This window comes from Bos mutus, chromosome 4 (genome assembly GCF_027580195.1).
Source record: "Bos mutus isolate GX-2022 chromosome 4, NWIPB_WYAK_1.1, whole genome shotgun sequence".
Taxonomy (NCBI): domain Eukaryota; kingdom Metazoa; phylum Chordata; class Mammalia; order Artiodactyla; family Bovidae; genus Bos; species Bos mutus.
Window position 1 is genome coordinate 76,300,514 of NC_091620.1, and position 22,553 is coordinate 76,323,066.

The 22,553-nt window shown below is 38.3% G+C and overlaps 1 protein-coding gene across 7 annotated transcripts in view; it reads right to left on the reverse strand.

Annotated features, from left to right (window-relative positions):
- The window catches only part of MAGI2 (membrane associated guanylate kinase, WW and PDZ domain containing 2), a 1,472,905-nt gene that overhangs the window by 438,331 nt on the left and 1,012,021 nt on the right, over positions 1-22,553 (reverse strand). The gene's annotated exons all lie outside the window — the stretch shown is intronic.

The window sequence follows — 22,553 nt, forward strand, 5'->3', positions numbered from 1 at the left end:
AAAATTTCAGAATGTCAAATGATGTAATAAAATGTTGAAAGTGATACAGGAGCAATAAAAGGCAACAGCTTTGTTACTGGTGGCTGTTTATGTCACATGTAATGACAGTTTGTTCCCTTGATCCTTGGTGGTACTAAACATATGATGCTATAAGACACAAGGTAATTCATGAGAATAAAGCAGACAACTGCATAACACTTTTTGAAACTCTCTGACACATGTACTATATATCCTACTTTATTTTGAAAAACCCTGCAAAGGGGTCCTTTTTTGAAAGCATAAACTCATCATTAAAAAGTGAGTTCATGCTATATGTTGAAAGAATCATGGTCCCTCTGATATCTATACCAGAATTTTTTTCATTCTGATAAGCTCTGTACAGGGGTCCTTTTCTAAAAATAAACTAATCATTTATAAAAAAAGTAAATTCATGTCACAAGTTACAAAAAAATATCCATTTAGTTCCCTGGGATTATTATTATTTTAGAATTATTAGAATATTATTAGAATTATTAGAATTATTCTAAAATTATTATTTTAGAATCTATGACACAAACTTAATAATACTTTTTTTTTTGGTGACTAATGTATATATTATACCTCAAATCAACCAATAATGCATCTAGTATGAGTTTTCTGGTTAAGTAACAATGCCTGCCTGGACACTGTCACTAAATATCTTCACCAGAATACAGGCAGAAACCAGTCCCAACATCTCGCTTCAGAATGCTGCATTCCCTTCAAGAACATGCTGTTCTCCAGTGGAGCTGCTGGAATTGCAGCCAAAGCCATGAAAATCCACTGCTAATCTTGCTGGGATTTTGTACTACCTTCCAACCTAGATTTGGTCTTTAATTTCTCATTAAGGAACCACAGCCAATGAGCAGCTGGTACTGTTTACTTTCCTGCTGCACCTGTAGTTCTGTTTTGCAAGGCATAGAAATGGATTATCTCCAAGAAAGATGAATTTCCAGAGCTGGAATTTGCCCCATCATTCATAAGAGCACAATACATCAAAAGCAGGAAATTGGGAAAATGGCATCATTAGAGGACTGTTTAGGCTCTCTCTTTTTCTAGCTTTTAAAATTAATCTCTTCCTGTTCACAACTCAGAGATGAAAACATCTTCCTTTGAAGATAAATTAGCTGAAAAGTGCATTGAGAAATTTAAGATTTATAAGAGAACCACCTTGAACCCTCTGTTCCTGGTGAATCTGAAAAACAGCTGCAGGCAGAAACTGTACATTCTTGGCTACCTGACTTATGTCAAAAATGATTTCAGAGCCTGCCATTCCTAACTTCTATGTGCAGTTGGGAGCAGTTTGACCATCAGCACTGAGCTAAAAACAACGTTCCTGAATTTTTCATTCTTGAATTTTTATTTTAGGAGCTGAAGCTTGAATACTGCCTGAGTCAGTCATTGTGTCAAGAATCTTTTATTGAGCTCTACTCAATTCTGAGGATGGTGGAAGATGGAAGGCCCTCTGTCTTCAAAGAGCTTACAGTCAAGCTAGAAAGAGTGAGTTGGTACATAGGGAATTAGATTTAAGTGCCTAAATATGGAAAAATGATTTTATGTGTGACAGGATATGAAGGGGGAGATTCATGTGAGAAAATGATTGCAAAAGCCTTAACAGGAGAAGTGGGGCAGAATCTGGAGAGGTAGAGAGGACTGGGACCTCTGAGGAGGGGGCAGAGCAAGAACAGTGCCCAGGGAGGGGCCCTCAGCCCCTGATATATCACCAGTCAAATATTAGGTACTCAGTAAACTCTTGTTGAAGTGAACAAAAACTAAAGCAAACCTTATGGCTAATTTTTTTTTTGAGGGGGGGGGCTGGGGAGGCTCTGAAATGTAATTCCAAATTCTGTCTAGTTTAGAGCTATGTTTCCCACTGACCATTAAGATAGTTCCAACTGAATTGTTTGCATTCCCTCAAACTTGCTATGACCAGGATAAACTCATCACCTTTCATCCAAAGCACCTTCTTTGGATGAAAAGGTCTCCTCTTACCGTGTTTGACATTATTAGTCTCTGATGCAATAATCTCCAGAGCTGCTTTATCCAGTAATGGGAGTCACCAGTCACATGTGGCTATTGAGCACTTGAACTGTGGCTAGTGCCACAAGTTAAAAGGAGAATATTTGGATATATTGAGTTAAAGAAATATTATTAAGTTAACCCATTTACTTTTACCCTTTTTTACTAGAATATTTAAAATTACAAATATTGTTCCCATTATATTTCCGTCAGGCAGTGTTGCCCTAGAGTGTGAGGGCCTAGATTCATATCCAGATAAAGTAAGACGTTGTAGAACTTCTTTCTTATCCCTTCCCTACTTCTATTAGTAATTAATAAATTCATGCATGCATGCATCCATTCATCCATTCACTCATGGCAGGTATGCTCATCTCCCCCATCTTACAAATGAGAAAACTGAAGCAGGTAGGCATCGCATGACTGGTGAGGTGTGGTGTAGGATTTGAACTCAGGCAGTCTTATGCACCCAGCATGTTCTACTCCAGTATTTCAGATAAGAAACCATGATGGACAGGACTAAATGAGAGGCGGCAGGTTAGAAAAGAAATGATGAATTGAAAAGATACCATAAAACTAATATGAACATAACACAGTGACCAATTTGTTGTATGTGTAAGGAATATGGGGATAGAGTTGATGCCCAGATTCTTGGCTGGGAAGGGGGTGCCACCAAACAAAACAGGAAACACATGGCAGATGTATGTTTAGGAGGAAAGATAAACTTGACAGTCAAATTTAAGGTATTGGTGAGAAATTCAAGTGGAAATGTCCGTAGGAAACAGGATATATAGATGTGGAATTCAAGGAAGATATTTAGACTGGTTATATCAATTCTTACTCATTAGCCTCCCCGATCCTCACTCCCTTCCCCCAGCAGCCTTGGCCTTTTGAGTTACAAGGAAGCCTCGTGGTTGAATTAAACATAGTTCCTGACTTAAACATTCAAGGTTCTACACAATTTGGTTACAAGCTCTCTTTTAAATTCTCTACCTCTGTTTCACACACACTTGGCTCCAACCAAATTGGACTGACATCAGTTACAGTCTCTATACACTTAAAGACAGAGATTTAAAGGGAACTGTGGAGACGGCAATGGCACCCGACTCCAGTACTCTTGCCTGGAAAATCCTATGGATGGAGGGGCCTGGTGGGCTGCAGTCCATGGGGTCGCTAGGAGTCAGACACAACTGAGCAACTTCATTTTCACTTTTCACTTTCACGCATTGGAGAAGGAAATGGCAACCCACTCCAGTGTTCTTGCCTGGAGAATCCCAGGGACGGGGGAGCCTGGTGGGCTGCTGTCTATGGGTCGCACAGAGTCGGACACAACTGAAGCGACTTAGCAGAACTCTTAAAAAAAATATATAGAATCTAAAGTTTTCCCTAAGATTTGCAGGTATTTGTAGGCTAGAGGGAGTAGAGAAGGGGGTTACATTATCAGAATCACTTCAATTTTTAAAAATGTTCAGTTGCCATGGATAGCTCTGTCAGCCATTAGCAGATGGTAATAGTCATGGTTCATGCACAATTAGGGTTTTTGGTTACCTTGGCAGTTAGTAACTAGAGGAGAGTCTGTGATTAGATTACATCTCTACTTAACATTTCTGTTAATGTGGTCTCTCATTTATATGCTAACCAGTCACAGAACTCAGTTCTCTTCCTTAACTTCAAGGGAAAAAAAAGAACCCCAACAGCAAAACCAAACCAAACCAAAATACAGTAGACAAAATACCCCACCCACACGAGATGTTTGCTAGAAGAAATGAAATACAGAAGTCTGGGTAGATGGAAGGACTTACACAGTAGGGATGAGATAACTAGCATTCATGTTAGAGAGCCCTGTAACAGAAAGTTCTTTAGTTTTAGCTTCATTCTTCTTTGCCCATCTCTTCCTTTGCCTTGGCTCTCATCCTCTCAGACCTCCCACTTCCCCAAGCAGAGTCCTTCAACTCTCTTCAGCCTCTGTCTCACAGCTGTCTTAGGGCCTCCACCTCTGCTACTCAAGATCCTCAGTTAAAGGAAAGAGATACTGCTTCCTCAGAAGGCAAATGTGATTACGATCCTTTAGTTACACAAACTCTTCTTCCAAAGTCTTTGCTTCTCCTCTGTTTTTGTTGTTGTTGTTAGATCCCCAACAATTGAAATCCCAATGCCAGTCAAGGAATCAGGACTCCAGTTTACCTTCCCCATCTGAACACAGTCTCTCCCCTCACAGTTCTCATACTGCATGCTTCTATGTGGCTGAGTTTTGTGTACTTATTTTATACATTTTCTATTTGAGGATAGGTTCTACGTGGAGTACACCAATCACCATCTTGGCACACACTGGCTAAACTGACCTCCAAATCTGTACACAGGCATAGAATTAATTGAAAACCCGATACACTCTTTTCTCGTTTCATTTTGGGTAAACCTACAAGGTGACCCTTAGAATGACCTTGTTTATAAATGAAAACAGTGAATCAATAATTCCCCTGTAATTATATATCTGAAATCCCATCTATACCCTCTTATGCCTCATAAGTGGATTTCAGATTTGCATGTTAAACGGATTGAGCTTTGCTGCTGCATTTACCCGGTAGGTTTGCTAATAATTTAGGAAGTCTAGCAAGTATGATGCAGTGTAACTTGTAATATTTTATTTGTTCTCTTAGTTGTGATTTTAATCCTCTAAATAACAAGCTTAGACAACAAGTTTTGTACTCTTTGTCAACATTTACTTAGATTTATTTTGGAAAAACATCCAAATGGAGGTTATTTAACATAATTGAGCATTAAAACTGTTTGATTTGGTACTCACAGTTTTTGAACATACAGATTAAACACACAGAAGTTATTGATGCAAACCTGTTTTTTCCCCTGCCTACAACAGAAGATTTGAAAGGGCAGTTTCATCATTCAGGAAAAAGTAAGTTGAGATTCAGTTTATTTTGCTCCTTTTATTTGAAACTATATATTTAAATGAGCCAAATAGTTACCATATGGTCTGTCAGTTAACTGACATGTGAGAACAATACATGGTTTATATTCTATTCCAACTACTGTACAGTGAATGAGTGGCCCTGTACTCCCTTATTCATGACAAATTCTCTTTATCCAGCTGTACAGAACTACTAAGCAGAGCTATATTAATGAAAATATATTTTATAGATTAATCACTTGAGTACTGTAAAATGTGTTTGGGAAGAAGACTTTGTTCCAAAACCACTGCAGGCTTATTATGACAGATGAATAAAGATCAGAAGGTAATGATATGATTTACATTTGACAATGATAAGCTGGAGGATTGTCCTAAAGCTCTTGGCCCCTATTTGGGACCTGGAACATTAGTAGAAAGCAATATTTGAAGTTCAAAATCCTGCTTTGAGGTTAGCTCACCCAGTTTTCTTTCTTCTCATTTCTGAGGAGCCTAATATTTTTAGTTCACTACTGTATCTTGGACTGCAAGGAGATCCAACCAGTCCATTCTAAAGATCAGCCCTGGGTGTTCTTTGGAAGGAATGATGCTAAAGCTGAAACTCCAGTACTTTGGCCACCTCATGCAAAGAGTTGACTCATTGGAAAAGACTCTGATGCTAGGAGGGATTGGGGGCAGGAGGAAAACGGGATGACAGAGGATGAGACGGCTGGATGGCATCACCGACTTGATGGACGTGAGTATGAGTGAACTCCGGGAGTTGGTGATGGACAGGGAGGCCTGGCGTGCTGTGATTCATGGGGTCACAAAGAGTCGGACACGACTGAGCAACTGAACAGAACTGAACTGTATCCCTGGTCTGTACAACAGTGCCTGGAATATTATAAGCCCTCTATGCATATTTTCTGGATGAATAAAATCTATTGAACTCATTCCACTATTATTCTTTGATTATTCTTCTTTTATAACGTGTAACTAATCCTGTTTTCTTAAAGCCATTTTAGTACTTTTCCCTCTTTTCTAGATGAAAATTACTCAATATATTCTGTTTTAGGCATCTGTCATAATAACCCACATAGGGATTTCTAAAATATTCAATAATTTCCTTTCTATTTGTCTATTACTAATCTGTACACCAGGACTATGCATTCAAATTGAGTTAATTTGGACTGGCTTTGGTATAGAGACTTCAAAGTTCAAGTCCTGCCCTTCAGTTTGACCTCATGGAGAATGCAACCTGCTGTTCTCACTTTTTTCCTTAGGATGTGATGCATGTAAAGGAGTATTAACAGGAAGAGAAGATTCTTCAGAGATTTTTAAATAAATTTAGAAATGGAATGGAATGCTATTGGAGACAGCATTGAAGATGCTATTTACTTGAGCTCTAATATAGTGCAGCCTCTCAAATGTTTTGACTAAGGCCATTTAGGCTGGGTGGGGAAAAAAAGAAAAGCGGCCTACTTACTATTCTAGCTCCCATTTGTCTGGGCAACTTCAAATTTCAACTTTCTGTTCCAGGGTTGAGCTGCAGTCAGAACACTGAATTAAAATCATCAGTAAACTGGGTAAATCACTAGCTAATGTTAGTTTACTATTTAGTGACCATAAATAACTAATTTAGTTGGCTCTGTACAGAGCCTTAAATCTTAAGTGAAAACTAAAGTTTATGAAAGATCGAGACACTCAGATAAGTTAAAAAAATTAGATCCCTTTTTGGCCAATCTGTGGAACACTCATGATTCAGTGATGAACCTCAGGCCACCTTTTCAGAATCCCTGCTCCCGAGGAGAAAGAAATTCACACTCACACCTAGCAATCCTTTTCTACTGCTGTGGCTGGGCAGAGACAGAGGAAGTAATACTTATATTTCTCATTAAGGATAAATGTTTCGTTGGCCTAAGGATTTAAATTCATTCAAAAAAAGTTTGATTAGCATTATTATATTGGGGAGCTAGTGCTGCTTCAAATAAACCCTGGCTAAATGAGAAACAAAAATTGTTTCATATTATAATCCTTATGCAATTCACATTATATGAAAGGCCTCTCTCTTAAATTTTTACCTTGAATATTTCTACTACTCTATTTTTATGGCACTCCAATGATTTATACATACATATGTGCAGGTCAGGAAGCAACAGTTAGAACTGGACATGGAACAACAGACTGGTTCCATATTGGAAAAGGAGTTCGTCAGGGCTGTATATTGTCACCCTGTTTATTCAACTTATATGCAGAGTACATCATGAGAAACGTTGGACTGGAAGAAACACAAGCTGGAATCAAGATTGCCGGGAGAAATATCAATAACCTCAGATATGCAGATGACACCACCCTTATGGCAGAAAGTGAAGAGGAACTCAAAAGCCTCTTGATGAAAGTGAAAGAGGAGAGTGAAAAAGTTGGCTTAAAGCTCAACATTCAGAAAACGAAGATCATGGCGTCCGGTCCCACCACTTCATGGGAAATAGACGGGGAAATAGTGGAAACAGTGTCAGACTTTATTTTTCTGGGCTCCAAAATCACTACAGATGGTGACTGCAGCCATGAAATTAAAAGACGCTTACTCCTTGGAAGGGAAGTTATGACCAACCTAGATAGCATATTCAAAAGCAGAGACATTACTTTGCCAACAAAGGTCTGTCTAGTCAAGGCTATGGTTTTTCCAGTAGTCATGTATGAATGTGAGAGTTGGACTGTGAAGAAGGCTGAGCACCGAAGAATTGATGCTTTTGAACTGTGGTGTTGGAGAAGACTCTTGAGAGTCCCTTGGACTGCAAGGAGATCCAACCAGTCCATTCTGAAGGAGGTCAGCCCTGAGATTTCTTTGGAAGGAGTGATGCTAAAGCTGAAACTCTAGTACTTTGGCCACCTCATGCGAAGAATTGACTCATTGGAAAAGACTCTGATGCTGGGAGGGATTGGGGGCAGGAGGAGAAGGGGACGACAGAGGATGAGATGGCTGGATGGCATCACTGACTCAATGGACTTGAGTCTAAGTGAACTCCGGGAGTTGGTGATGGACAGGGAGGCCTGGCGTGCTGCGATTCATGGGGTCACAAAGGGTCGGACATGACTGAGTGACTGATCTGTTCTGATCTGATGTACATTAGTGTTGATATATGCATAATATATGTATGTGTATGTGCATGTGCATGATATGTTATGTGCATATTTTTACTTAAAAAAAATGTTATTAGTTGCTCTAGTCCTTTTTCTCCTCTATCTTCCTTTAATCCCTCATTTTCATCCTGTCTGCACTCTCTTCCCTCTCCACCTGAGCTATCATGGCCCATCACTGAATCTCCTCTCCCATGAACACTGTTTTATCCCACTGACATTCTACTCCACCTAGATGACGAAATTCATAACCATGATCAATCTAAATGACCATTCTGTGAATGTACCTCAGACTACTGAACAATACTGGTGGAAAAATCACAGCCGCGCAGACTAAGGGTACTTACCAACTTGTATTTACCCTAACTTTAACTTGCCTCTCAAAACTGCCCTGAATCTTTGCCTTGAAATGTGTTTCCTGAAAGCACCCATGACAGGAAGCCTCTCACAAAGACTTTCTGAGACAGTGCTCTCGGGAAAACAGGAGTGACAAAAGCAAAATAGGACATGGAAAAAGCTAAGCAAAGATGTGGTCTTAACTGAAAAGTAGCTTTTGATTGTTTTGGAGAAGCTCTGGGGCAGGCCCTTTGCCTACTGAACTCCCTCCTGTGTCAGTCACTCATTAATTGGGGCTGCTGCCTGCCACCCAGGAGGTGAGGGTGGAATTTGGGGAGTGAAGGCTTAATCTCCAGAATGAAGCAGGTCTCAGTCACCAAAAGTGGACAGCCGATAGCACAGCAGCACCAGCACAGCAGAGATCTGGGTAAGCACTGTACCTTTTCAGTTTCTGTAGGCAGGTCTCTGTTAGTCTCCACACAAGTTATTCCAAACCTCCTTCTCTTACCTCTGACCCCATCGTTTTCCTCACCATTCTAAGCAGAAAACCGTGTCTCCTGTTTTCTCAGAAAATACAGAAGTCCATTTTGAAGTCCTATGTTAGTTTCCCACTGCTCTTACGAAAATGTTTGAATTCCTTAAAGTGGTTTAAGAACCCAGAGTGATCTGACCTTTGGTTACATCTTTAGCTTTCACTTTAGTCACATCCAATACTTTAGCCATACTGAACCTGTCAAATGTCTTGAATGCATACATCTTCTGACCACCTGCCCTCTTCTACCAGGAATTTGTTTGATTTAAAATTTTATATATTGCCAACATTGTTTACATGTTGTAAACAATGTTCTTAAGATGTTCTTAACCATAAGTCACATAAACTTGAAATTAGTCAACAATGATAACCATGGATTTTCTATTCTGAAATCTTTATACTGGTTTACCTTTTGGTTTGCTGAATTATGAAATCTGGTAAAAAAAAAAAAATTTAAAGGGACCTGTGAGTTATATAGTTGCTTGCTTGAGAATGTCTATTGTTTGACAAAAAGATTTCCTACATGCTTGCAAAAATAATTTAGCAGGCTAAAATTTTGGGCTCAGGACTTCCCTGATGGTCCAGTGGTTAAGGATCTGCCTGCCAATGCAGGGGACAAGTTTGAGCTCTGCTCTGGGACAATGTCACACGCTGCAGGGCAACTAAGACTGTGTGCCCCAGCGACGGAGTCTGAGCTCCAGAGCCTGTGCTCTGCGACAAGAGAAGCCACTGTAATGTGAAGCCCTTACACCCACAGCAGGAGAGTAGCCCTGCTTGCTGCAACTAGAGAAAGCCCGTGCACAGCAAACAAAACCTCATGCAGCCAAAAAAATAAAAATAAAAATGTTTGGTTCAAACTTACTATACCTCAGAATTTAGTATTACATTATCTGTATTCTGTTATTGAGTGTTGATACCAAAAAGTATAAGATTTACCTGGCATTCATTCCTGATACAATAATCATAAATTAATTTTTTATATCTTATGTGCACATATGAAAATATGCTTCAGAAAATTACAGTAATTCACTAGGATTTACTTTGATAATGGTAATTTTATATCAGATTTTCTAAGATCCAGTGTTTTCACTTATAAATTCAAACAGTAATTTAGGGAAATTTTTCCATTTTATTTATTAAAACATCAATTATGCATAAGAGAGGTTACCTTGTCTCTCTCATGTGTATCATCTTCTGCATACAGTTTTAAATGTTTCTTTCATATATTTTTTTCCTCAAATCTATCTTTGTTTCTTGATTTTAAAAAATCTTGTTTATGGTATTGTCATTGCTTTTAATATGGCATTTATATCTTTAAGCTGAGAGGTAAGAATTCTACCACAGAACTGCCAATGCCTTTATACCTTTAATACTTCTCCCCCCTCATCTCTTTCTTTATCAAGCCTTGCCACTTTCCATTTCACATGTCTTTTGTCTTAGTCTTTTTAATTTTTTCTTTGAATTCTAGTATGTACTAAAAAATTCTTTTGAAAAATCACATGCTTCTGAAACGAAAAAAGTACTATAGATTTGACTTTTTTCTGATGATAACACTATTCTATTTTTCTATATTTATTTACAGTGATTTTCAGTGGGACACAGGGCAGGAGAGTAAACATATTTTTACTCTGTCATATTGTGTCAAGATGTTCTTGATACAATTTTTTTTTTTAATTTGCAAATTTCTACAAGGAAAGTGACCAATTTCAACTGGAATAAATAAGATATGAGACTCTCAAAGAGAATCAACAGACCTTGGATGAACATATAAAAATGAGCATTGTGAACTGAACAGAGGAGTCTAATCTAAGGATTTCACCATTTCCTCAAAAAAGGACCTGGACATAAATACCAGTGAGTCATCGATGTAAATAATTATGAGTTACCTCAAAGCAAAATGTATATATCATCAGCTAATCTTGTTGCTGTCTTCATAAAACACCAATTAAAGAATCCTTCTGGATTTTGTTACTGATAAAAAACTATGCCAGATGGGTCCTGCTGGTCCTCTGCAGTCAAGTTCTGATGCTCAAAGTGGGCAACCAGAAAAGGAGCCCTCTATAAAATGTTGTTTTAACAAGGCTCATTATATACTCACATACAAACTAGGGAGGCTAAGTTGTTAATAGTTTTCCTAGGGTTTCGTTCTTGAAATGAAGCTTCAGCAATTTTATCTTATTTTAGGCATCCCAATTATGCTAATAAGCATGAAACAACCAGACTGTGACTATATACTTATCAGCAGAAGAGTTACAAAGCCCATCTCAATCGTGATTATTATACCTAACTTCAGGTCAAGTCAGTCAACTGTGACCTGTTTATAGGAAGCACAGTTGGCAGTCTCTCAGAAGAATCACTCATTTTGATTATTCTGTGTGGATGACAGTTCATCAGTTACAACAAATTTGACAAAATGATTCTGGAAAGACTGTGGCACTACCTATACACACACACACACACACACAGGCATACATTCACAACACACACATATACATACATACACATACACTGTCTACATATTCAAATATGAAACAGTATTTTGGTACTAACAATGCTGATACATATTATCCAAAGAAATGCAGGCTAGGGAACCTGATTTTCTAATAAGCGTCAGGAAAATGAGCCACTCTGAGCAAGAATGTACCAAGTCTGAACTGATTAAACATTTCCAAATTCCATGGCTAACATTCCCATTGCTTAGGACCGCATTTAAATATGTTATAGGACATTCAGACTTACTTTCAAAAACAAAAAGGTGCCATTTCAAAAACTTATCTGTTCTAGATGAGAGAGAATCCTCAAAATGCGAGTATGTCATGTTAGCCCCATGCTTTGTATCTTAAGCACTAATTTAAGTATGTGTATATGTGTGTATATATTTATGTGTATGTTTGTGTGCACATATGAAAACACACAGAGACACTCACATACCTCTGTTAGCAAACTGCTGATAATATAAAATGCCAGGATTAAACATGTGAAAAGTTAGGAAAAGATAAGTAAAGACAAGCTTTATCAAACAGTCAGTGACTCACAAAGACATCGCACACTGATTCTGTAGAATAAAATCTTTCCCCATCCCACTTAACCAAGTGAATGGTTCAATAGGTAAAGATAATGGTCAAGGGCATCTGCTCTGGCTTACAGACACTCACTCAGCATTCTGATTACTGGAAGATAGGAAATACTGATGTTCTCTTTCAACACTTTTCCCAATCCTGTCACTTCGTTCTGCTACCCAGGTACTCCGTCCCCCCACTATCACTGGCGAGTTGCTTCCCTGCTTCATGGTCCTGACAAGCAGCTGTGGTGACATGGACAGTGTATTAGAAGAGAGGCTGTATGTCTAAACTTGGCAGAGCAATATTTCCCAAGCTTTAGTCATTAATACACCACTGTCAGAATCTTTGGCACATTGGTGTGCCATCAGCACTACTGTTTACTTAATATTTTTTTTAAAATTGATGCACAATTAAGTTTACAAATGGAGAAGGAAATGGCAACCCACTCCAGTATTCTTGCCTGGAGAATCCCATGGACAGAGGGGCTTGGCGGGCCATAGTCCATGGGGTTGCAAAGAGTTCAACGTGACTTAACGACTATATAACAAAACAAAGCTTATAAAATATAAGAGGAAATGTGCCACTATTAGGAGAAAAAAAAGCATGTCTCAACATAAATAAGAAAAAAAAAAAACAGTGACTATAAATAAATTGTAGATAAAACAGCGGTACTTGATGTTTGCCTAGATCCTATCATCTTCAGGAAGTTCTGAGCAGGACCTCTCTCTATTAGTCACTGCTTGTTTGGGAGAGTTCAGTGTTGTATTGCTTTTGTGCATTATAACCATCTATTTTTGTCCTTTTCTGTTTGTTATATCCAAATATGCGTGACTTCAGAAATTCCCTGAGGAGCTTACTAGCTTAAATAAGATGCATCTCCAGGGACTTCCCTAGTGGCCCAGCAGTTAAGAATCTACCTGCCAATACAAGGGACATGGGTTCCATCCTTGGTCCGGGAAGATCTCATATGCTCTGGAGCAATGAAGCCTGTTGCCACAACTACTGAGCCCATGTGGTGCAACTACTGTGCACGTGCACCCAGAGCCCATGTTCCACAACCAGAGAAGCCACCACAACGAGAAGCCTGCACACTGCATACAGTAGCCTTCACTTGCTGCAACTAGGGAAAGTCCACACACAGCAATGAAGATCCAGTGCAGCCAGAAGTAAATAAGCAAAATTTTAGAAGAGAATATGCATCTCTAATATTGCGTTCAAGCGAAGGGGTTCTAAAGGGTTTCAGACTTGAGATTTCGTAGAACCGGGTAATCAGAAGTGAATTGATTTTATTTAATCTAAAGCTGCATCTGCTTCATGTAAAATCTCTCATGGTGCCTTCCCCAATTTGGATAACATTGAATTAGAGGATTATGTCTATAGCAGCTGCCATACAAGTGAATCTTCATACCATTTTTGAATAATTATGAACATATCTGATTCTTTATCTGTTGGATCATGGAAAAAGCAAGAGAATTCCAGAAAAAACATCTACTTCTGCTTTATTGACTATGCCAAAGCCTTTGACTGTGTAGATCACAACAAACTGTGGAAAATTCTGAAAGAGATGGGAATACCAGACCACCTGATCTGCCTCTTGAGAAATATGTATCCAGGTCAAGAAGCAACAGTTAGAACCAGACATGGAACAACAGACTGGTTCCAAATTGGGAAAGGAGTATGTCAAGGCTGTATATTGTCACCCTGCTTATTCATCATGCAAAATGCCGGGCTGGATGAAAAAGAATGAAAAAGAATGAAAAACTGGAATCAAGATTGCTGGGAGAAATATCAATAACCTCAAATACTCAGATAACACCATCCTTATGGTAGAAAGCAAAGAAGAACTAAAGAGCCTCTTGATGAAAGTGAAAGAGGAGAGTGAAAAATTTGGTTTAAAGCTCAACATTCAGAAAACTAAGATCATGGCATCTGGTCCCATCACTTCATGGCAAGAAGATGGGGAAACAGTGGAAACAGTGACAGACTTTATTTTGGGGGGCTTCACAATCACTGTAGATAGTGACTGCAGCCATGAAATTAAAAGACGCTTGCTCCTTGGAAGAAAAGTTATGACTAACCTAGACGGCATATTAAAAAGCAAAGACATTACTTTGCTGACAAAGGCCCATCTGGTCAAAGCCATGGTTTTTCCAGGAGTCATGTATGGCTGATGAGAGTTGGACTATAAAGAAAGCTGAGTGCTGAAGAATTGATGCTTTTGAAGTATAATTTTGGAGAAGACTCTTGAGAGCCACTTGGACTGCAAGGAGATCCAACTGGTCAATTCTAAAGGAAATCAGTCCTGACTATTCATTGAAAGAACTGATGCTGAAGCTGAAACTTCAATACTTTGGCTACCTGATGTGAAGAACTGACTCATTGGAAAAGACCCTGATGCTGGGAAAGACTGAAGGTGGGAGGAGAAGGGACAACAGAGGATTAGATGGTTGCATGGCATTACCGACCCGATGGCCATGAGTTTGAGCAGGAGTTGGTGATGGACAGGGAAGCCTGGCATGCTGCAGTCCATCGGTCGTAAAGAGTCGGACATGACTAGCAACTGAACTGAATTGAACTGATATTCTTTATAGAAATCAATAGAAATTTTTCTTTTGAAAAATATGAGATTGCCGCTTAATTTCAACTTCCCCATAATTTTCTTCATAATATCTTCATAATATTTTATCATTTCTTCCTCCTATGTTATCAAATTATAATAGTATGAGGACGAAATGTTCATGACCAATACAAAATACTGATGTATAACATTCATATGATTTAAACAATACTAAAATTCTTTTGGGACTCCACTGTTGGGAATTTATTAAAATGTAAGATACTTTAGGAAATATTATTTTAAATTATTCATAGTCTTTACATATCCTCAGGGCAGAATAAGGGGAAAAAAGAATGTCTCATTAGAAATATAAAAGATGGAAAGTTATTCATGTCTTGAAATTGCCCCATTTAGGGATAATTTAATCAACTCAAATAAATGTTCTATAATTTTGCATTTGTTAATAAGATGACTAAGTTGGATACAGCATGCAAAAAGCACATGCTTCATTATGATGAAAGTGCTTTTCAGACAGGATGCTGAGGCCTCTAGGAGTTTAAAAAGAAACATTCTTAGGGAGATTGTATCTGGGTGATTAAAACAGGTCTTTATTAACTTGAGGATGACAAGAACATTTCTCATTTTCTCCACTTACTTTTTTTTTGGCACTTTTTGTACTTTTTTTGGCGCAGACAGCAAATAGAGTCTCAGAGTTGGAAGGAGAAGAATTTCCACAAGGCAGCAAAGTGATTAGCGATGCAGCTGGGGTTAGAACTAAGGTCACCCTAACTTTTCATGACTGTGTTTTCTACCAAAGGTGGTCATTTAGTCATTTACTAATTCATTCAACACCTGCTCTGGCACAAGTTCAGGTAATGGTGAGGTGACTAATGGTCTGGAGATTCATGCTCTTATCCTTGAATCATAATAAATATAATAGTAATATGATTTGCACATAATGATAGAGTACAACAAGAAAAAAATTATTTCAGTGGTGGGCAGTAGTACTGAAAAGGTGACATCAAGGTTATTTCTAGAAGTGTTTCTTTATGCACTGGGCACCTAATTTTTTTTTTTTAATTAATTTAGTTCCCATTGTTGACTTGGAGGAGTTCCAGTGTTAAATATTGATTTTGTGCAGAAAAAGCACCTATTTTTGTGGCCTTCTTGTTCTTTACACCTGAATGTGTGCGACTTCAGAAGCTTTATGAAAGGTTTCCTAGCATTTCTAATATTGTACTGGAATAAGAAGGTTTCTTATAATGTTTAGAATGGAAAGGAAAGATACAAAGGAAGCAAAGGAAGCTGTTTTATACTCTATAAAATTTAACAAACATTTACTGAGCATATTAAAGTGGTGTTGGCTTCCAGAGTTTACAGTTTCTTTTGGTAGGCACTGAAAATGGAACTAGTTACTCTGAAAGCATCCTGGGAGGATGATAGAGACAATATATGGGGTGGGATTAAGAGAACAGACTCTGGAGCCTACTTGGATCTGGATTTTTATCCTGACTTTGTCTCTTAAGTAGTTGAGGGATCTTGGGCATGTTCCTACTATAGGAAACAGCCTCAGTTTCCTAATCAGCAAAATGGGGATGATAACCTCTACCTGAGAGGTTTGTGAGAATTAAATGAACGACTATGTAAGAGCTCAAGATGGTCTGGCATAGTGTAAGCACTATCGTATGGGTGGGGCACTTTTGGCAATGCTGGTAAAAGTTGTTTTCCTGCATCAGGGATTTTGATATACTAATGCACATTATGAATTATCAAGAGGGTGATATGTTGCAGAATTTCTCCATATTGTTTGCCCTTTTGCTGAGAAGCATTGTTACAAGACTGACAAATGTTCCCTTAGAATATGTGTTTGGGAAATATAAGGCATTTACAAAGGTTTTGCATAATTAATGGAAAGTCACATCTGTCTCCGTATCGTGACCTAAGAGTTTTGCTTTATTTCCAAGATTCCAGGTCTGGTTGCATCTTTACAGTTACTGATGTAACAATATTTTTGTACTATGTTGAGAATGATGATGATAAAGACAAATAATATTGTTTGGAACCTATCTGTGCCAGGCACTGTGCTAAGTGCAGAATATGTACTATTTTGTCTACTCTTTATATTAGCCCTGTGAGGTATTATTTGAAATGAAGAAACTAAGACTTAAAAAAGTGTAGTGATTTCCTCAAGCTTATAAACTAAATTGCAGAACCAGTCCTATCTGGTTCCAGTGCCCAGATCTGCAACCAGGAAGTGGTGCTTTCTTCCTGATTTTGATGATAACAACAGTGAATTGGATGCTAAGAGTGACACGCATTACAGAACACTGAAAACTGTAGAGCACAAAGTGAAGACAGGATATCATTAACAGTATTAAAGCTATGCCTATGATTTTTAATTCTGGGGTTGAAACAGTGTACTACCACTGTGGTAGAGACCTTGAAAGCTTCTCAAAATGAATAGTGGAAAATATGAAACTCACAAAATTTCAAAATGTAAAACAAATAAATTGTTTAATTTTAATACAGAATATCTCATCTTTCATAGGGAAGTTTAATTGTAGGCAGAAAATATAAAGTAAGCATCTCTTTAAGAAATGTGGAGACAAACTTGGTAGAACACATGTACCAGGGTATCAGGTACCAGAGGAACATACAAAAAATTCTCTAGTACTTCGTAAATAACTCTAAAATCCATATGAAAATTACCAGATTAACCCCCAAATATATAATTTCAATGTCAAAATCCTAATGTGGAAAATTATATCACTATTTATTAGCCTATTAAAAATTTTGTAGAATACAAGGTCATTTCAACCTATTTCATGTTGATTGCTGAGTTTCTCCTGAAAAAAAACATTTGTTTTTAGTATCAAAACTAAAGAAATAATTTTTGAAAACTATTTTTTTGCTTCTAATATATTAATGTCATCATGATCACCTCACTCGGAATGCTAATAGCCCCTTTCCTCTATTTGTATTCTCTGAGGATTTACTTTCAGTTTTAGGGTAGTCTCACATTGTCAGAACTCTCCTTACTGCCACAACCAGACCTAAATCTGCCAGATCCCTCTGTATAATGAACATATGTGAACCTTTCCCCACAAGTATAGAGATAAGCTTCCAGGTACTGTGGTGACAGGTGTGATGCAAATACACAGATGGAGAAACTGAAAGACTTAATTAATGCCACAGACTCTCAGTAATGGTTGACTCTTTCACAGGGTTCTTTGTCTTCAGAGGTAAAAGGATAGAAAACGATTGCAGCGAATCTGTAGAAAGAAACTGATGTTTCCCCACACTCCTGGCTTCAGGTACCCGAGCCAAGAACCACAAAAGCTCTGATTCTGTTCATTTATTTCTTGCAATAACATCCTTGGCTAGTTCCTTTCCCTCCTGGTCTTTTCAGAGACCTTCGTTGGCCTCTCCTATTTTGCTCTGAATGTATCTCTGGTGAGAGAGCCAACTCATCCAAACGTCACTTCACTTCAAATGTCACTTATGTGTCTCCCAGCCAAGACTTCCCTCTGGACCCCCAATGGTATCCAATCTGACGGTGAACATATATCATGAGTCAGGCAAATTGCAGACATTACCTCACAGTATATACGCTACCTAAAGTCTCTGGGGATTAGTAAAATTATCTCCATTTTATATTTGAGAATAGGGAAATTTTCTTTAGCAGTTTCAGTTCAGTTCAGTCGCTCAGTAGTGTCCAACTCTTTGTGACCCCATGAATCGCAGCACACCAGGCCTCCCTGTCCATCACCAACTCCCGGAGTTCACTCAGACTCATGTCCATAGAGTTGGTGATGCCATCCAGCCATCCCATCCTCTGTCGTCCCCTTCTCCTCCTGCCCTCAATCCCTCCCAGCATCAGAATCTTTCTTTGCATGAGGTAGCCAAAGTATTGGATCAGTCCTTCCAATGAACACCCAGGACTGATCTCCTTTAGAATGGACTGGTTGGATCTCTTTGCAGTCCAAGGGACTCTCAAGAGTCTTCTCCAACTCCACAGTGTAAAAGCATCAATTCTTCAGTGCTCAGCTTTCTTCCTAGTCCAACTCTCACATCCATACACGACTACTGGAAAAACCACAGCCTTGACTAGACGAATCTTTGTTGGCAAAGTAATGTCTCTGCTTTTGAATATGCTGTCTAGGTTGGTCATAACTTTCCTTCCAAGGAGTAAGCATCTTTTAATTTCATGGCTGCAGTCACCATCTGCAGTGATTTTGGAGCCCCCCAAAATAAAGTCTGACACTGTTTCCACTGTTTCCCCATCTATTTCCCATGAAGTGATGGGACCAGATGCCATGATCTTCGTTTTCGGAATGTTGAGCTTTAAGCCAACTTTTTCACTCTCCTCTTTCACTTTCAAGAGGCTTTTTAGTTTCTCTTCACTTTCTGCAGTTTGGAAACTCACAAAAATGCAATTCTTTTAATATGACATTTGTTCAAGTATTTTGATAGTTGTTAGTATTCTGGCCATTGGCTATTCTAATAGGTTTGCAACACCATTTTGATAGAGTTTTCATACATTTCCTTGTTCTGCTCCTCTCTTTTACCATACTTTGACTGACATCATAACCACACTCTCAACATCCTGGATGAACAAATCCACGCTGGCAGTGTACCATGTGTGCCAAAGTGACCCGAGGACCATTCTCCACACATGGCCTGACCAACAGAGCATGGCGTGACTAGTCACATAAGCAGGGCACCCGGGCAGTTAACATACCTCAACAACATGCAGGGTATTTTTTGTTTTGTTTTGATATGTTTTTGGCATTTTTAACAAGCTCTTGATATATATTAATGTTATGATCCACAAAACTCTATCAAGAACATTTTTTCCCAGTTGAACCATTTATTAAGCAAGTCTCCCCCTTTCTCTACTTGTGAAACTCATGCATATATATGGAATTTAGAAAGATGGTAACAATAACCCTGTATACGAGACAGCAAAAGAGACACTGATGTATATAGAACAGTCTTTTGGACTCTGTGGGAGAGGGAGAGGGTGGGATGATTTGGGATAATGGCATTTAAATATGTATAATATCATATATGAAATGAGTCGCCAGTCCAGGTTCCATGCACGATACTGGATGCTTGGGGCTGGTGCACTGGGACGACCCAGAGGGATGGTATGGGGAGGGAGAAGGGAGGAGGGTTCAGGATGGGGAACACATGTATACCTGTGGCAGATTCATTTTGATATATGGCAAAACCAATACAATATTGTAAAGTTAAATAAAATAAAATAAAATAAAATAAAAAAAATAAAAATATTTTTTTTTTATTGAAGGATAATTGCTCTACAGCATTTTGTTTTCTGTCAAACCTCAACATGAATCAGACACAGCTATACATATATCCCCTCCCTACTACTCCCTCCCATCCCACCCCTCTAGATTTATACATAGCCCTTGTTTGAATTTCCTGAGCCCTACAGCAAATTCCCCGTGGCTATCTATTTTACATATGGTAATGTAAGTTTCCATGTCACTCTTTCCATATATCTCACCCTCTGCTCCCCTCTATCCCCATGTCCATAAGTCTATTCTCTATGTTTGTTCTCCATTGCTGCCCTGAAAATAAATTCTTCAGTACCATTTTTCTAGATTCCGTGTATATGAGTTAGAATACAATATTTATCTTTCTCTTTCTGACTTACTTCACTCTATATAATAGGTTCTAGGTTCATCCACCTCATCAGAACTGACCCAAATGTGTTCCGTTTTGTGGCTGATTAATATTCCATTGTATATATGTACCACAACTTCTTTATCCATTCATCTGTCAATGGACATCTAGGTTGCTTCCATGTTCTAACTACTGTAAATAGTGCTGCAATGAACAATGAGATACATGTGTCTTTTTCAATTTTGGTGTCCTCAGGGTATATGCCTAGGAGTTGGATCGCTGGGTCATATGGTGGTTTTATTCCTAGTGAAACTCGCTGTTTAAAACCTGATTTGAGTGCAACCAGAAACCTATCAGAATGGCCAAAAGCAAGAATACTGACAGCAGCAAATGCTGATGAGAATGTTAAGAAACAGAAACTCTCATTCACTGCCAGTGGAAATGCAAAATTGTACAGCCACCTTGGAAGACAATTTGGCAGTATCATACAAAGCTAAATATATCCTCACCATTCAATCCAGCCATCATACTCCTAGGTATTCATCCAAATGAGGTGAAAGCCAAAGTCCACACAACAGCCTGCAGATGAATGCTTAAAGTTTTATTCAAATTGCAAAACATTCAAAGTAAATTAGATATTCTTCAATGGGTGAATGGATAGACTGTGGTATATCCATAGAATGGAATGTTATTCAGAGATAAAAATAAATTAGCTATCCAGCCACTTAAAGGTATTGTTGTTGGTTAGTTGCTAAATTGTGTCTGACTCTCTGCAATCCCAAGGACTATAGCCTGCTAGAGGCATCCCTGTCCATGGGACTTCCCAAGCAAGGATTTTGGAGTGGGCTGTCATTCCCTTCTCCAGGGGATCTTCCTGTCCCAGGGATTGAGCCCATATGTCTTGCATTGGCAGGTGAATTTCTTTTTTTTACCATTGAGCCATCTGGGAAGCTTACGAAAAGACACAGAGGAACTTTAAACACATACTGAGAAGTCAAAGAAGTCAGTCTGTAAAGGCTATGTATCTTATAACTCCAACGGCATAACACACTGGGAAAGACAAAACTATACAGATAGTGAAAAGACCAGTGGTTTCTAGGGAGAAAGGATGACTAGGTGGAGCAAGGACATTATCAGGACAATGAAACTATTGTCTATGATATACTAATGGTGGATACATGACATCACACATTTGTCAAAACCCACAAGACTATACACCACAGACTGAACTCTAATGTAAACTAACAATTTTAGTTAATAATGATGTATCAATGTCAGTTCATCAATTGTAATAAATGTACCACACTAATATAAGAAGTTAATAAAAGGGGAAACTGTCAGTGAGGTAGATATATGAAGCTCTGCCTTTTCTGCTCAATTTTTCTTTAAACTTGAAGCTGTACAAAAAACAAAGTCTATTAATTAAAAACTAACTTTTTTAAAACCCTTAATTCAGAAACTTATAATTATTTCTTAAGATACTGCTTCTTACTATTTTCACACTAAGTAGTTAGGTAATATTGTTTCTGTCATTTTATAACTATTAGTAGTAATAACCCCCAGTTCTGAGCCACCTACAACTGCAATCAGTATAACCTGTTTCTTTCTTTCTTTCTTTTTAATGCCGCTGTGTAGTTTGTGGGATCTCAGTTCCCTGACCAGGGACTGAAGACAGTTCATGGCAGTTAAAGCCTGGGATTCTAACCACCTAGGCTGAGAAACTCCCCACCTTGTTTCCAATACTAGTGTAATATGACAACATAGATAGCAAAAGACCATTTCACTATAGAATATCAAGTCTCTTTAGGTACACGTCTTCAACCAGTTGAAATCTGCATATCTTTTAATCCCTATTCCCTATCTTATCCACAAAGATATCCTGAGATACTATGCTAGCACCTCAATGAAAATCAAAAGATATTATGCTGAGCACAGAATCTGGCATAAAGCAGCTAATTTATTAAATGGTGGTAGCTAATAGTATTTTTTGGTCATAATCTAGTAGCCCTTACCACAAAATAAATGTTAGATTGGCATTTCTTATTTTTAGTGATGTCATCTGGCTTCAAAGAATTATCTCATTTTTTGCTAAGTACTTAAACATTATTTAATAATTTATTTGTTTATTTCAAAGTTTGACAAGTCTACTGACTCATTTGTTCCTTTAAGAGATAGATACTCATAATTTACCCATTTTAATTACTTCCAGCATCTGGGTCTGGTTATTATTGTTGTTCAGTTGCTCAGTCATGTCTGGACTGCATCGTGCCAGGCTTCCCTGTCCTTCATCATCTCCTAGAGCTTGCTTGAATTCATGTCCATTGAGTAGGTGATGCCATCCAACCA